The 18,418-nt window shown below is 41.3% G+C and overlaps 1 protein-coding gene across 1 annotated transcript in view; it reads right to left on the bottom strand.

Moving 5' to 3' along the window:
• LOC311042422 (NACHT, LRR and PYD domains-containing protein 3-like) overlaps positions 1-17,409 on the bottom strand; it is a 447,659-nt gene extending 430,250 nt beyond the window's left edge. The window contains exon 1 of the mRNA XM_084053149.1: positions 17,385-17,409. The gene's annotated coding sequence lies outside the window, so the exon portion shown is untranslated. The remainder of the gene's footprint in view (positions 1-17,384) is intronic.
• Between the last annotated feature and the right edge of the window lie 1,009 nt (positions 17,410-18,418).

Raw genomic sequence — 18,418 nt, 5'->3', positions numbered from 1 at the left:
TCACATGGACGCGTGGCCCCCAGGGGCCCCCCCGGGGGCCTGGAGAGACAGAGGGGCTCCATACCTGGGCCTGTGGAACACCTTGGGGAAATATGACCCTGCTGCGAGGGGAGAGAACAAAACGGGGGCTCTGTTCGTGTCGGCCATATAAACAGTAAATACTGTCAGAGTTGGCGTTTGAGTTCAGGCGAGGGAGAGCCACCGTGGCAGGCATTAGCATAGTGTTGCTGTCGGGCTGAAACCTTGTATCTCCATGTTTCAACTCTTTATGTTTTTGTTTTTTGTAAATCTCGACATACTGTAAGAGTGTCACGCATCAATAGAATCCAATCTCACAACATGTCGTGATGCAACACTTTATAAATATTGAGCCAATGAAACGTATTGACAAGAGCTTGAGACTAAATAATCTACACTGGCTCCATTGGAACAGACAGGTTCTTTCTTTTCCCATTTCCTGAAAAGCAGTGGTGGAAAGTAACTAAGTACTTGTACTCAAGTACTGTACTTTTTGAGGTACTTTTACTTGACTGGAGTATTTCCACACTCCACTACAATTATTTGACAACTTTACTTATAGTTACTTTGTAGATTTTGATTATTATTACAAAACATATATTAACCACTTCAGCCCTATACATTTGGTCCTTTTCAAAATAGCCGATCTACAAGCTCACTATCTGTCGCGATGCAACGCATTGTGAGCTCGTAGATCGGTTATTTTCAAAAGATCTTTTATACATACTTTTAAAACTTCAAACGGAACATTCTGCATAATGACTATTCTCTACTTTTGGTACTTTTAAGTACATTTTGATACCAATACTTTTTTACCTTTACTCAGGTAAATTTTGAATTACGAACTTTTACTTGTAAAAGAGTATTTCTATATTGCAGTATTGATACTTTTACTTAAGTAAAAAAATGTAGTACTTTTTCCACCACTGCTGAAAAGTAACACCTTTGGACAAACCGTACAAGGTTTCCACCCAGTGACGATGTGAAAAAAACAACACTAACAACCAGAAGTTCAGAGAGGTTGTTTTTTTTGTCCTCCTCGCTTTCTATCTTTTCATATTCCTATTAAATTATTAATGTCGGTGTTCATTTTCATTTTCCCTCCGATCGCTTTTCCTCGGATGAATTGCTGTGCTTATGCGCCGCGGAAACGGAGACGCCACTTCCAAGGACAAACATGCAAAGCGTGGCCACAGCGCTCTGTACCCGGCTTCATATCAACACAGGGTTTTTCATAAACTGCCTCGGGGGAGGAAGCAAGAGGCACAGTCGGCTCTATAGGCTTTAGATTAGATTAGAGGCCGTGCGCTGGTACAGTATACATATCACACTATATGACCCATCCCGCCGTCTGAAGTGTATACCGAAAGTGAGATAAGTTAATCCATGAAGACCGGGAACGCATCTGTGTCATTATATAAGATTTCTTTGGCAATTCAAAAATAGCAGATCTACAAGCTGTGTCGAGTGCCGCGCTATGAGCTTGTAGATCTGTTATTTTTGAAAAATCGTGAAAATGTGTGCCAATATTTGAAAATGTAAACATTTTAGGGAACATTTTTGACTCTGGGGCTTCTGGGGTCCCTATTACACAATATTTTGAGATGGGGGTCCGCGGCCAAATACATATCATTTTGAGTGGTCCTTGACATGAAAAAGTTTGAGAACCACTGATATAGAAACATACGTTTTTCAAAAAACTGTTAGGATTCAGAAGACATTTGTAAAATCGCTACAAATATTTGAGTAAAAAATGTCCGCTATAAAAAATGTATATATGTACTCAAAAGATTCGCACAAACTTTCACAATTTTTTCAAAAATAGCCATAAGCTTGTATATCTGCTATTTTTTGAATAGCCAACATGACACAGCATGCGTTCCCGGCCTGAATGGGTTAATTCGAGCTCTGCGTCATTTGTCTCCGACTGCAGCTAGAGACACAGCGTGCGCTCGTCTGCGTGTGACAAGCACTTACAGACGAGCTACGATAACAAATACCTCGCTCAGGACAGGCTTAGAGACGAGATTAGTGAAGTGAGAACGCACAGCGTTGGTTCCACACCAGGGGAAGAAAGAAATAAAACATCTTTATTTTCCCACAATTTGTGTGTATCTGCGGGAGGGAGCCGTGATTGATTCATCAGGCCGGTACAATCAATAGCAACCTGCCTCCAGTTGCCACTCATGGCGTCAGCGCAGTAAAAAGCAATAAAGCAGCGTCCTGGTTGAGATAATGGGGGGGGGAGGGAGAGGTGCGGGGGGAGGGGCGGTTGGAGGCGAGGTCAAATTACAGTGGGGGGAATAAAATATATATCACGCTATCGAAATATCAAAAAGCAATCTTTCCGTGCAGTGGAAACCGGATGAAAAATATACACGTAGTGTACTGTATACTGTTCGCCTGCAGCTCAATTCTAAGGACGGCATACGATCTATCCTGATCCACTGCAGGTGCTAACACACTACCTGCTGGCTGCATCCATCTACTTTAATTCTCTCTCTCTCTCTCTCTCTCTCTCTCTCTCTCTCTCTCTCTCTTGTCTCACTTTGTTTGCAGTTATGCAGTTAAATTCCACGCAACTTCTTACCTTTCATCTGATGTTATGATATCCTAGGACGAGTGGTACAGTAGAAAAAAATCATAACTCCATCCCAAGTCGACCGCAGCTAAAAACCCGAGCCTGTGGGACTTGCGCTAGTTGTGTATTTTAATACCTTTTTTTTGGTGAGATCTAACGTTCTTATATTGACAGAAAACCCTCCACAGCTGCGTTTATGTTGGCCTCTCCGGAAGTCTCGCAAAATGAGATTTCACCCGTGACGTCATGTCATCCTCATCCACGTCACTTTGTCAACACTACGGCGGCTCATTTGGGACAAAAACAACGTTAGATCTCACAAAAATAAAAAAGGCTATTAAAATACGCGACCTAGCGCAGGTCCCATAGGCTCGGGTTTTTAGCTGCGGTCGACTCAGGATGGAGTTATGATTATTTTCTATTGTACCACACGTTCTAGGATATCATAATATCATATAAAAGGTATGGAAAACATCAGGCAGAATTCTACTTTATCCACAGAAACCACAGTACTTCCACAACGCCTCCTCCACACACACACACACACACACACACACACACACACACACACACACACACACACACACACACACACGCACACGCACACGTGGGCTGATGGGCCTGCTTGCTCTGGCAGTTTACCTTGCACTCATCTGTCTGTCTGCACACTGTGTGAGACATGAGTGGTCTAATAGCGTGAGACACAGTCCTACGACAAAGTATACGCCAGGCTTTACTATCAGAACCCGGACAGGAGGACTGCTCCAGTCTCTCACTGCTTTGTCTCTGAGGAGAGAAACGAAATCAAAAACAAACACAAACAACAAGCTTTATTCTCAGGTTGAGATGATGTACAATCAGAACTCAGGACACCATGGAGCTGTGGAATAGTGCGAGGAGGTGTGTTGCGGGAGGATGAGTGTGTGTGTAATCCCTGGATCAGTTGCACCATCTTTCCCATTCGCACATCTTCCAGTTATTATAGTAGGAGTACAGCTGCCCCCGAGAGCCATGCAGGCAGCAGTTGTAGCTAAATGTGCGGAATTAAAAATCACTCTGTCGATGTCAGCAGCACACACTCCATGCAGAAGTTGTGCTAATTCACGCATTTCTCAAAATGTAGACGGCTATGTTTTTTTTTTTTTTATGATAGCCAAAGTATAACATGGGGGTAAAAGTGGTTAAACTGATTTTGATGCTATATTAACTCATTTTGCTGTGGAGCCCCCCACCCTCAAGGACCGCTGGAGGTCCCTGGACCCCACTTTGAGACCACTGCCACTGCCTTAAGTGTGAGTTTTGGGGGTGACAGTGGGGACAGTGGGGGTGCTTTATTTGTGAAACTGTAGGTTTTTAGGTGACTGTGTCTAGTGAAATTGTGATGTTTACGGTGACTGTGCGCAGGGCCGGCCCTAGGACTTTCGTGGCCCTAAGCAAGATTTTTTTTGGTGGCCCCCCTCCCCAAACGCCCCCATTATAAAATCATTGTCATTTTTTATTGCATACTAAAATAATAACACTAGTTGTTGGATAGGAGATACATGACATAATTACAATATAAAAGTAAAAAAAAAAAAAAAACTTTTTTTTTTTTTTTGTGGCCCCCTAGTGGTTGTGGCCCTAAGCGACCGCTTATGTTGCTTATGGCAGCGGCCGGCCCTGACTGTGCGGCTATAGTGTTTTTACTCTGTGACTTTACATAACCGATTGGCCTTCTGGGGATAAGCAAAGTTCTACCTCACCTTAGATAACCTTACCTCACCTATGCTTACCCCGCTAAGTCAGTTTACACAATACACACATTTACAGTCAAAGGACAACTTACAGCTTTCTAGGTTTTTCTTTTTTTTTGCTATTTCACAGATAAGTACACTTATCTGTGAAATAGCTAGAGAGAGAGAGAGCTGTTGTATCTACAGATATGTCGTTGCTGTCAGTCAGAAACCTTGAAACTCCATTCTGTATTTCAAAGTATATATATTTTTTCATACCGTAAATGAATGCCCTACTTTGTTGTACAAGAACGTCACGCAATCTCTCTCTCTCTCTCTCTCTCTCTCTCTCTCTCTCTCTCTCTCTCTCTCTCTCTCTCTCTCTCTCTCTCTCTCTCTCTCTCTCTCCCCCCCCCCCCTTGAGAAGAGGCAAAGGACAAAGTACACAGACGACTCACACCTGCTCTGTGCAACAGCCCAGCAGCACCAGGGTCAGAGTGAGGTCACACTACAGTACAGCCAAGTGTTGGTTCCATGCCAAACAAACAAAGTAACTTTACTCAAGTACTTTACTTGAAGCAATAGGACACTTAGAGGCTTTTCATGATGGAGCTGGTCCAATTGGTGAGATATGTCGCTTAGGGTTTTGTGGTGTTATATATTGTCAGAATCAGCTTTGTTCGTGGTTAATGTGCTAAAAGAGAGTCAATGAGATGCCATTTCTGAATGATTCATTTCTAATCAACTGCACAACGGAGCGATTTATCTCACCAAAAAACGTCCATCCGTCCGACCAACAACCGGACAACCGGATCTCCATATAAGCCTATATATGGGCATATCGATCACATAGGCAGTTCTGGGCAACCGCCTATCCGACTCACTCGACGCCGGGCAAGCTCCCATGAGTTTGAAGTCTGTCGGACGGACTGTCCTCGACATACGTTAACTAAAGACGGACACACAGATGTTCACACGGACAGAGATTTCCCATTTTGAATACAAACCTTTTACTTGTAACAGAGTATTTTTATGTTATGGTATTGCTACTTTTACTTAAGTAAAACATCGGAGTACATCTTCCACCTCTACGGGTCCCTCATCATAATGCAGTACAGACTCCAGCTTTAATCTCCCTTTCAGATTGCCTGACGCTTTGATTTTCGCCGTTCCTATAGAAATTGTGATAAGAGGTGATGCTGTGTGTAAGCGGTTTGAAGTTGCACTTCAAAAAAACAACAACAACAATGATCTGGCTATATTTTATATTTCATATATTTTACAAAGTTTGTGGAAAGTCAAGTGTGGATAAAACTGACATTCCATTCTTCATGGAAGAGTAACCCTTGAATATGGTGCCCAGTCAAATCCTCTCAGTTAAGTCATCCATTTGTACAGCTACAGTGTAAGTGTTACATAGCTCTATGTTCTGATAGTATAGCTATTGCATAGCTACTGTTTGTTCAGTAACAGGGGGTCTGCCTGTCTCTCTCTATGTATCTCTTTAAAAAATAGAAAGTAGCCTACATTTTCATATTTGGGGGATGCCAATTTCATCCAATCATGCGAGAGAACTCACTCACAGCGTACAGAGTAAACAAGTGGAATTGGAAGAGATTAAACACACAATTGGACTAAATTGGAACTGGAGCACAAGCTGATAGATAATCTTTACGGGGTTCCCTCTCCTGATTGGAGGAAACTGATGATGAATATTTTAACTTGTACTACTTTAAGTATATGTTGATGCTAATACTTTTGTGCTTTGGACTTAAGTAAGATTTTGAAAGCAGGGTTAAGCTAATATCACTGGGATTGATATTTAAGATAGTCAAGACAGTGGCCTCAATACCATCATACCTGTCAAACTACTTCTCCAAAGTGAGTGACACCCACAGCCACACCACTAGAGGGAGCGACCATGATCTAGTACTACCCAATTTTAGAACAAACATGGGAAAGTTCTCGTTCTATTGCTCTACCACCATAAAGAGGAATGCCCTGACACCATCCAGTAAACCATGTGTAACACTGGTTTCTTTCAAAATTGTCCTGAAAAATATCTATCAGGAGACCACAAGGGGAGGTAAATGTAATTTTCCCCATCTCTTTTGTTCAAAATATAGTGTTATTTATTTGTATTGATGACATGTATTAGTGTACATTTTGTTAACCCGGTTTCCTGCGCAACTGCTGACATGTTTACCATTGAGCTAATAGAGCCTCAGGGGATAAATTGAATCTTGACCATCAGGTCAAAATTTGTGTCAGTGTCTAGGTGAGACATGACCTTTGACACCATCTAAATGTCTCAATAGAAGAGCAGGGAGACTAAATACAACCACCCCAGTTATATAAGTTATATAGTATTAACATACTCTACCGTACAGATTGATTGATTGAATATTTTATTGGGCAGAAATGTAAAAACAGCACAAGTCACATGTCTAAAAGGTCCCGTCCTTGTTTCCATTAAGGTCCTTGGTATTCAATTCATAAACATATAAAGTAGCACCAACAGTTCAATATCATCACAAAATACAAAAAAAAAAAACTACGTACAGAGTCGGAAAAAAATAAATGGGGCAGGGAGAAATGAGTCAAAGGAAGGGGGGGGGGGGGGTCGTCTGTCTAAGGAGTGGTACTACCTAAGATAGACAAAATGACATTGTATTCGTTAAAAAGTAACATAGGGCTGCTTATTGTCTTACTGTACCACTTGCTGTTTACATATCTGACTAATAAAGTATTCAATCAATCAAAAGAAAGGACTCGTACTTGTTTACTTGCCCCGGCCTCCCTGTAGTGCAAGATCATTTGTAACTCTGCTTAAATCCACTGAATATCTGTTGTTAGATAATGAGAGCAAATCAAAGCTCTGCTGTTTCACTGCAATTGGTTGTGTAATCATAAAGTCAATGCATTCTGCTGGGTTCTAATGCGGTCCCAGCTGACCACGGCTAAACGCTCTTTTAACTCTATTGAACACTAATCCTTCTGATAGATAACGCTCCGTGTAGCAGAGGGCTGTGTGTGTGTGTGTGTGTGTGTGTGTGTGTGTGTGTGTGTGTGTGTGTGTGTGTGTGTGTGTGTGTGTGTGTGTGTGTGTGTGTGTGTGTGTGTGTGTGTGTGTGTGTGTGTGTGTGTGTGTGTGTGTGTGTGTGTGTGTGTGTGTGTGTGTGTGTAGCAGGCCGGCTTCAATCCCGGTCTGAACAGACATTGAACCCGTCTGCAGGAGAGCAGACAGAGTGCTGCAGGCCCTGTGGGGCCCCTGCAGGCCCTGTGGGGCCCCTGCAGGCAGTGGAGAGGAACTACATGCTTGAGTACAATTTTGAGGAACTTTTGCTTGACTTGAGTATATCGACTCTGTTGGTTGGAAACCTCCTCATGTCCAGAACTGTTAGGCCTACTTTTCAGGATTCAAATTCCAAGAGTAGCAGATCGACAAGCTCAAAACGAGCTTGTAAATCTGCTACTTTTGATATTTTTGTGTGATGCTGTTGTATGATCAAGTGGGGCGTTAATTTTCGAAAGGAAAAAAAAGTTAGAACATGGAGATAAGAGGTTTCTGCCTGACAGCAACGATATCCATTAATGTTGTCGCTGTCGGGCGGAAACCTGTTACTTTTCAAAGATTGAACTTCAAAGGTAGCAAATATTTGCAGATCTGCAAACTTGTAGATTGGCATTTTTTCTACTTCTGTGTGACACTGTAGTATGACAAAGTAGGGTATTCATTTATCTTTGTACAGAAAACAAAACAAATAAAAAAGGTTAAATATTGAGATACAAGGTTTCTGCCCTTTGTCTAACTTTGTGTTTTGTGTTGGCAAATGAACGGCCTACTTGGTCATACTACAGCATGCAATGAGTTTTGTGCTTGTAGAACTGCTACTCTTGTTGTTTTTGAATTTGAATCCTGAACAGTCACAGTTTTGGACATATGAGGTTTCCATTCCACCGACAGAGCGATGTGTAAAGTGAATCACATCCCAGTCGCTTTATTGTAGTTCAGTCAGAGCAGTGTGAACTGGCTGTTATTGGGAAGAGAATAGATGTGATTAAGGAGAGAGATGGAGGAATAGAGAGAGAATTAGCATAACATCAAGCAGCTGATGTTGTTGTTGTGATTGTATAGAAGCACTTATATGAGCTGTTATCCATTACACCTACCTTTTATTGCCAAATGAAGTTTACTTTTATGAAACTCATTTGGGAGTCAGAACATCTATCACCAGTCCCAGGCGGCTGGATGTGAACGAGGCGCTGGGAGCGTGTGTGTGCGTGCGTGCGTGCGTGTGTGCGTGCGTGTGTGTGTGTGCGTGCGTGCGTGCGTGCGTGTGTGTGTGTGTGTGTGTGTGTGTGTGTGTGTGTGTGTGTGTCTGTTTGTTTTCAGCAAACATAGTTTTTTCTCACGTTGGAAATGCTTGTACACAGCCTGAGGGAGCATGAATTAACTTTGCAATGTTTGTACATTAAAGATTGCTATCTTATGCAAACCTATGCTTTTGTGTGTGTTGGGCATGTGTGTGTGTTACACCAGTAGTACACCAGTGTCTCTCAGAGTTGTGTGCAGACTGTAGATGAGGTTGTGGTGATGCAACCTTCACAGAATGACATTGTTAAAAGGACAACATGTGTTGTCTTAAAAACTCTGCTTGACGTTTACGGTCACCAGAGCTCCTCACAAGGTTGTACTTTATTTTCTGTATATGGTTGCTGTCGGGCAGAAACCTCTTTTCTCCACATTCAAAGTGTTTGTGTTTTTTTCATAAATTAATGCCCTACTTGATCATATGACAGTGTCACACAAAAGTAGCAGATCCACAAACCCGCACTGCTACTTTCGCTGTTTCTGAATTTGAATCCTGGTTAATACAAAAACTAGAAAAAGTGCTACTCGGAGCACAGGTCTCCGCCAGGTCAAGTAGGTTGTTGTGGGCCAGTAATGATCGGAATTTGCCAATCAGGATGGAATATGAGAAAACGGACGGATCCGCCTTGATTACTTGACTATAACTATAATAGGTTAATGTTAAAACGCTTGCATTTGTTCCTCAACGTAATAAGAATGTTTGTGCAAAGTGGTGTACAGCAATCGGAAGCTGCGTTCATGATTTGCGGCATTTTGTTCAAAATGGTTCACTCATGCAAACTTTAGATGTCAATCTTAGCCAATCAGGATGGAATATGAAAAATCTAACAGATCCGTCTTGATCACATGATTATAGATCATGTGTACCGATTTGCGTGAAATTTTGATAAAATCTGAAGGAGTAATATCCAAAAATGTGTTTTACATAAGTCTGCCTCCTGGTGGCGCTATAAAAGGCAGATATGAAAAATACAGGGCAAAAGTTTTTCCTTGGCCTTTAGGGAGTGGCATACAAAGTTTTACACAGATTGATGCAGTTATAGGTAAAAACACGAATCGGCCTGGTAGAGCGCCACCATGAGGTTGATTTTCTCGGCCTAGTGGGAATATGTGTGCAAAATTTCACGGAAATTGCAGGCTGTGTTCATGATTTGAGGCATTTTGTTCAAAACGGAGCACTCCTACAAACTTTGGAAGACAATCTTAGCCAATCAGGATGAAATATGAAAAATCTGAAAGATCTGTTTCGTTTAATGACTATAGAGATACTGTGTATCGATTCACGTGATGTTTGGACACAATCTGTAGGAGTACTGTCAAAAAAAAAAGTTTTGCAAAAATCGGCCTCCTGGTGGCGCTATAACAGGCCCATGTGAAACTATTGTGGCAGAGTTTCTGCTCTGGCATCCAGGGAGTTTGTGTGCACAGTTTCGCTGCAATCAAGCCAACGGTGCCGGAGACTAGCAGTTCAAGGACGGTTGAAAATGGGTGAAGTGCTCCTCTAATAGTAGCCCAGTAGTGTGAAGTCCAGAAGCCTAATACTGTATCCCCATAAAGCACTGAAGTCTGACGTAATTTACGCATCCTACCTGGGTCGCGGTTCCCCCCCCCCCCATTCTGAATTCCCATAGTCGTGTTTAATATCGCATCAAATAAGAATTGTGTTCCAAAAATAAACAAATGATCCCAGCGGTTTGACTCATATGGATATGAAGCATCAACTGACGGTGAGAAAACGCTAATGTTACTTTCACCGAAGTAGTTACATTTTCGCCAGAAACAGACTGTATCAAATATGAGTGACTGACTATCATAAACGATACAGAGCCACCTCCCTGACAATATCGCCGGGACAGTTTGTTTATTTTTGGAGCACAATTCTTATATGAGACGATTCTAATACGACCCAATGTTATTTTCCATAGAGAAATTACTTTACAACCCAGGGGGTGAACGAGTGACGTCAGGACTTCTGTACTCTATAGGCCAAGGGGTGCCGATTTCCTTTTGGATGAACGGAAGATATTTGAATTCCCATTCAGGAGGCTGTGGTTCGAATCCAAGTGTTTAGGCAAGGCAAGGAAAGAAAGGAAAGGAAAGGCATGTGCTGAATCCTTAATGTCCTCTCAGGTAGTGCTGTAATATTTATTCAAAGTATATCCTGATTTATGGAAACCTCATGGAAATTTTATGGAAATCAAAAATTGAAAGAATGATGTTTCTCAACGTCAAACAGACATATGCACAAGTTATACATCAACTCCCCCCCAACAGGCCTGGACTATTTTGCTGTATTTGTTCTGCTTGAATCTGCATGTCAATTAACTGAAACAGAGCAGGCGCTCACACTAATGGGATTTCAGGGTCTTCCGTGTGGAGTCCTTAATGAATGTGTAATTTCACACAGTAATTGGACTAACACAAGTGCCTGTACCAGTGTTGCCAGGTCCGCTTATTATAAGCAACTTTGGGCTTGTTTTTCTGTAAAGTCGCTGGTATTGGTAGTTGCAGGTTTGGGGGGGATTGGGGGAGTGGGGCTTCTGAAGTGGTCCCTCAATGTTCCATTTGGTGACACGTGTAACCTCATGACCAGGGGATGGCAATTTCCACCCCAGAGTGTTCACATTTAACCTCAAATTCAATTATATTAATATTATTTTCTCCACTTCTGAAAATATTTTGGCAGATCTTCGCTGAATGCATCTCAATCTACGCCCTCACATTTCCATGGTACATGTGGCACACATGTTATACACACACACACACACACACACACACACACACACACACACACACACACACACACACACACACACACACACACACACACACACACACACACACACACACGTTCTATTGTCTACAACCATACATTCATTAACCACTTTGAACCTGGCAACCCTATATTGAGCATGTCATTATGGCGAACATAACAAGAACAATCAATTTCAAATATAATTATGTTTTTAGTTTTTTTATAGGACTTAAGTTGTCACTTTTTTAACAACCTCTATTTTTCCCCTGCAATGATGAGTCTGCTCATCACCATGTTGTAATTCACTCAGTATTGACATTGTGTGTCCCATAGCGTTGAGCTGTGTGTTTAAAAGACAACATGTACATCCAATGGCAGCATGCCAGCATCTGAGCAGCATCCTTGTTTTTCTGGTGCATACATCACTGTTGGTTGGAAACCGTGTACGTCCAAAACTGTTACTTTTCAGGAAACAGAAGAAAATAACCTCTGTTCCAATGGATCCAATGTAGTTATTACTTGGTCAAAATAGCTTGTTAAAGGAGTAGTTCACCCGAAAAATTACTTATTTTCTATCAATTACACACCCCATGAAACATTGAATTCATGGAGATTTTTTGTTTTTTGTCACATTCCTAAGCCAATAATTTGATGACCGGCAGTCTTTCCGGTAGGAGACACAAAGGGTCTCCTTTGAGTCTCCTACCGGAGACATTAGCTTCTTTGTGCCGGTCATCAAATTATTGGCTTAGGAATGCGACAAAAACAAAAAAATCTCCATGAATTCAATGCTTGAAGGGTTAGGTGTGTAATTGATAGAAATAACTATTTTTTGGGGGGGTGAACTACTCCTTTAATGCTTTTCATTGGTTCAATATTTGACACAAACATGGGGATGAATTCATTCTACTATTATGCCACCAAAATGTGGAATCCACTACCACCAGTCATCAAAAAGTGTGACTCCCTACCCTCCTTCAAAACATAAAAGAGCACCTGTCTGCAATATGCAACTGGGCCTAGACAAGTCTTCTAGATTTCCGAAATAAATGACCCCCCCACTATTTCTGTATACTGTATATACTTTTATTGCTCCTATTGATTATCTCTGGTATAGTATTGTATACTGTATGTCTTGATGAATTGAATACACAGGACCACAATGGAGCCCAGGGCCTTTGTGTTATCCTTTTAGCACATAGCAACTGTGCCTCTGTACTTTTTGCAAACTGTTAATAAAGTAAAAGTAAACCTTTTCCAAAGTAGCGAAAATAGCTGATCTACAGCTCACAGATCGGCCATTTTCGCAAATGTTTCGCAAAACTCTGTGCGACCAAGTAGGGTATTACTCCGGGAAAAAAAACATCTAAAGTGGAGAGATACAAGGTTTCTGCCCGACAGCAAGGAAACGTACCTCCGATGGCAGCACGTCAGAAACTGAGCATCAGTCTTGTTTGCCTGGTGAATATTTTTCTAATAAGCAAATGTCAACAACTGTAGCAAACACAGATAGGATCAAAGAAGGCACTTTCATCCAGGGCCGATCTCTGCAACGGAGAAAATTATTAGTTATCTGTTCCCTGTACGATATGACTAATCCACTGAGACAGGCAACTCCACTGATCTTTTATTCACCTTCAGCAGGAAAGAAAGCCAAGGACAGGTTTGGTCCAGAAAGTTTGATTGATTGAATACTTTTTTGCCCTTTTTTTTTTTTTTTTTTTTTAAGTACAGGCTGTACAAGGGGTTCAGGGCAGGCTCAGGACGTCTGCACAATGGCAGGTTCCCATTTCGATCCCGGGCTCACCTAGAGTTAGTGTCAAAGCGTCCTTGAGCAAGACACTGAATTGCCCCTAGTAGGCTCTATGCACAGCAGCCATTTTGGAGAGAAATTGGGCCTCTTCTGTCTTCCTTCACACGTGTTACCAATGATACTAATGAAGGCTCTGTTCCAGTCGGGTCAAACAGAGTCAGGGTGCTGATATTGTGCATGTTGGTTCACTAGAAATACTTGTGGGTCTCAAAGTGTGGTCCAGGGACCCTCATGTTTCCTTGAGAGGGTGTAACTCTATGGAACCAAATGGACCCGGGAGGGTCCATTTGGTTCCATTTGTACACTCTCAGAGTTATGGGGGTCCTTGAAATTAAAAAGTTTGAGAACCACTGTGCTACACTAAATGGAACAGAGCCTTCATTAGTGGCATTGGTAACACCTGTGAAGGAAGGAAGGAAGGGGCCCAATTTCTGTCCAATATGGCTGCTGTGCATAGAGCCTATTGCTCGCGATGAGCAGGTTGGTGCCTTGCATGGTTTCCTCCGCCATCGGTGAATGGGTGAATATAATGCACAATCATTGTAAAGCGCCTTGGATAAAGGCGCTATATAAATATAAAACCATGTACCATTTAATGGATGACACAATAGAGTCAAAGGCTTGTTTCCACAAAAATCTAAATGTACACTTTAAATTCACGATAAAGACTTGTTGGCTCAGTATTCTCATAGAAATCAGAGGGAAAACAACAACACTAACCCTTTTTTTCTTCCCTGATGAAGACCTGTTGTGGTGAGCGTTTGCCTTGTTTTAATAAAGGCTTTCAACTCCTGATATATGAGGATCCTCAGTCCTCATATATTAAAAACGGGGTGCCGTGATTTTCAGTGATCCCCCCCCCCCCCCCCCCCACACACCCGTTGTGTTATGATAATGAGGGGGGGGGGGGTATATTTTTACTATGTCACTAAAGGGCTGTTTTCTTATTGGCACGTTTGACCCTCAAGGTTTCAGCCTCCAGGTAGAAACTCAAAATAGTCAGAGAAGACATAAAACACCATAAAAACACCACCAGGGGGCTTAATGAAGTCCTATCAACCTCATAGACACATGAAAAACAAAAAAAAGTGCAAAACCATGGCACCAGTTCTTTAAGGAAACCTCTGTCAGTCGGTCTGAACTTGCACACAGCCATTGACCATTAGCATATATGCCGACAGCCACAAAGCCTGTATTTCACTTTCACAAAATGTAAGTTCTTTGTAAGCGTTTTTGTGTAAACACCGGAGATTCGAAGTTCGGGCTATGGGGCGGTCAGGTCAGGCACAATCATACTGCACTGCTCAGAGAGAGAGAGGGGGGTGGGGGGCAGCAATGCTGCGGTACGTTTATGTACTGCATTGCTTATCACCACTAATGTTTTCAGATACTTATTTTAATGTACTTAAAATGCATTAAAATGAATAATGCACTGTAGCAGCCCAAGAGTGTCTGCCGAATTAACATCAGGTGCGAGTGGAGGAACATGCAGCTATGGGAATCACACAGGTGAATTAAATCAAGATCTATTCATAAGTTCTTGCCTAAGTAATCACCCAGTACATTTGCGTTTGACAGGAAGTAATTAAAATTTGACCTTTATGGACTTTTGACATAAGATAATTTTATTTGGGCATCTAATGATAGGTTCAGTATGTCCTCATTATGACCACGGGTATGCTCTAAAAGTGTGGAAAAACGTTTCCTTTCATGACATATTTAACTCTTAGGAGAGAGGGTCCAAATGTAACCAAATGGACCCGCAAGGGTCCATTTGGTTACATTTGTACACTCTCTTACAAATGGTTAAATCAACACTGAGGATTTCCCTGTGTAGAGAGATGGAACAGAGGTCATTTTGTCATTGTAACTATCCTCGGTCACGGTCTCATTTTCTCCAACACATAAAGTAATTAGTAGTTAATGCCATCATTTCATCAGCATCGTTATCATGATCATAACCATAATCATGGTCATCACCATCAATAGGCTACTCAAACCAAATCAGGCAATTAATTATAAAGTGTCTTGCGCAGGCAATTAAAACAAAATTGTATTTTGATGTAGTCATATTGTAAAGCAGCTAATGGCCTTGGAGCATCCTCTCTCACAGCTACTTACTGTAATGTGAGCCATTTGACTGTTTTCAGTGGTGGAAAAAGTACTCTAATGTTTTACTTAAGTAAAAGTATCAATACTGCAATGTACTGTAGAAGTGAAAGTCCGGTATTCAAAATGTACTTGAGTAAGAGTACAAAAGTATTGACATCAAAATATACTTAAAGCAACAACGGTGAAAGTACTTAAAGTGACGCATTGTGAGCTTGTAGATCGGCTATTTTCAAATAGCCAAAGTACAGTTGAGGGCTGGTTAATGTACGTTTTAGTTACTTTTTTTTTTACTTCAAAGTAACTTTCAAATCAGATTAAGCACAGGCTACGTGTTTAGGTTTTATTCAACAGCCTGAGAGAGTTGCTAGATAGAAACTCTCTTTATGAGACTAACAAGATTCTTGATACTCCGGGATGGTATCGCTTGCCAGGTCGAGGGAGAGGTGTGAACAGGCTGTGGCTGGGGTGATGTCTATCCCTGTTGATACTCTCAGCCTTGGCTCTCCTGGAGCGAGGGAATATTCTTTTACAGTCTTTTCTCTGGTATTTACACAAGGCACAATTAATAGTATAAACTTTATCAAGTGCAGCATCAACTACCATAAATTCTAGCCACAAGTAACAGTGCACACAAATGCTTAGAAAGGCATTTTTTTATCTTATTATCTTACCTTATCTTATTTAAAAGTCTGCAGCATACTTCAAAAGAAGCTGATTTATTTTCAGCTTGCCGAACAGGTTCTCTGTGGACAAAATTGGTTTATAGTCGATGCTGCTCCGTTTTGAGCACTGAACATTACATTAGTTGACCACTGTTCAGTTTCTATGCTTTATGATTTTATGTCCAGCTAGTTAACCACTCCGAAACCCAGCATCCTTATTCTGGGGGAAACATTCACCAAAAATAGCCGATCCACAAGCTCACAACACGTTGCGGCGCATTGTGAGCATGTAGATGTAGATCTGTTATTTAGTTTTGGCCAAGATATTTGGTGTAGATCGAAAAAGAACACACCCAGTACAAGGTCACTCAGGTCTGTTTTATTAAAGGCAAAGTATACACAATAAATACATTTTTTGCCCATCATGTCCCTCTATAGGCCTACTAGCAGTTATCACCCACTGGAGTAGTGTGGTGTGTTTACCTGCAAAAACACTGGCTGTATTTTGGTGTTTTCACCGTTTGATTTGGTAGACGAGCAAATATGGACATACATGGTTTCGATAGACGATAGACGATATGATCCATAATCCCTTGCATATTATATCTGCTCTATCAAAGCCAGCCGTCCACTGTGGAGCATGGATGTCTATTTCATGCACAAATAAAGCTACTTCCCCTTCTCCTTTTTTATGAGCTTTCTGTCAATATTAGTCATGATATATGCTGTGTGAATATTAGACATGATGTATGGTGCACAGCCTGTATCTGATAGATGTGTGCATATCTGAGCACTGACAACCATGCTACAACTCCATGCAGCGGCAATTCAGAGAGAGAGAGAGAGAGAGAGAGAGAGAGAGAGAACAAAAACAAAAATATCCATGAATTCAAGTCTCCATGGGGTGACTAATCGATAGGAAAAAAGTTATGTTTTGGGTGAACTATCCCTTTAATGTTAAGGAACCATGCTCCGGTACATTTGTATTAATGTTAAAGAACCATGCTCCGGTACATTTGTATTAATGTTATAGAACCATGCTCCGGTACATTTGTACCAATGTTAAAGAACCATGCTCCGGTACATTTGTATTAATGTTATAGAACCATGCTCCGGTACATTTGTACCAATGTTAAAGAACCATGCTCCGGTACATTTGGGGTAAGCGGTTCTATTTCGTATAATAATCTCTTATCTGCGATTGTAAAAAAAATCACTTGGTGAGAGGGGATTACAATGTTTCATCTCAACTGGGATTTTTATGGTAAAATATTGATATCCCTGCAGTTCATCAGTTTATTATCATATGCGGGAATTTTGAGAAAAGGATTTTGCCTTCACTGAGATGCACAAAACGTCTCTCTCTCTCTCTCGCTCTCTCTCTCTCTCTCTCTCTCTCTCTCTCTCTCTCTCTCTCTCTCTCCTCAACTGCTACCTAATCTGTATGCAGCACTTAATCATTCCAAGTGAAGATGGAACCATGTTGGTGAAAGCTTACGGAGCTGTTTATTTGGTCCGTTATGTGCTATAGGACACAAAATTAGGCTGTTATTTATGCTTTTTCCATTCCACTAAATTAAAGACAAACTCGTAGCAGAGAGGCCCCTATTAGTTTCCATAATAACTAACAGCATTTATGATGTATATCTCCTGCCAGGAGGGAACTGATATGTCCACCATGTGAATGTGTAATGTCTTTGAATAATTGATGCTCTCTAATAGAATGTGGAAGCGTCTCTTCAGCCGCATATCGTTGCTGTCAGGAGGAAACCTCGTATCTCCATATTTCCATATTTGTCGTTACAAGATCGTCGCCTAAAGCAGTGGTTCTCAAACCTTTTTGTGTCGAGGACCCCCAAAATTACGCGTATTTGGCTGCGGACCCCCATCTGAAAAGGTTTTGTGCCAGGGACCCCCAGAAGAGAAGATTGATGTAAGAAAAAGATATAATATTTTGTTTACAAGCTCGCAGCGCAGCACAATGTGACGCGCTGTGAGCTTGTAGATATGCTATTTTTGAACAGCCAACATATAAATGGATAAAGGGGTTAAAAATGATTGCGATTAACTACTTTTTCTAGGGACCCCCTAGTACCCTCCCTGGGGATTCCCGGACCCCACTTTGAGAACCAACGTAGCCGATCTACAAGCTTACAACACGTCGCATTGTGTCGCGTTGTGAGCTTTTAGATCTGCAATTTCTTTGCTATTTTTGAAAAATGAAATGAAAGTTAAAGAGAAAGTGTTTCAGTGTGTCTGTGGATTTTATAAATATTGAATCGATAAAAATTATTAACAAGAGGTTGTGATTGAATAATAACTACATTGGATTCATTGGAACACAGGTTATTATTTTTTTTACCCCATTGCTTGAAAAGTAAGCGTTTTGG

This window comes from Gymnoscopelus microlampas (assembly GCF_963454915.1).
Source record: "Gymnoscopelus microlampas genome assembly, chromosome: 3".
NCBI classification, from domain to species: Eukaryota; Metazoa; Chordata; class Actinopteri; order Myctophiformes; family Myctophidae; genus Gymnoscopelus; species Gymnoscopelus microlampas.
The sequence above is the reverse complement of the archived record's forward strand: the minus strand, read 5'-3'. Positions and strand labels throughout refer to the sequence as shown.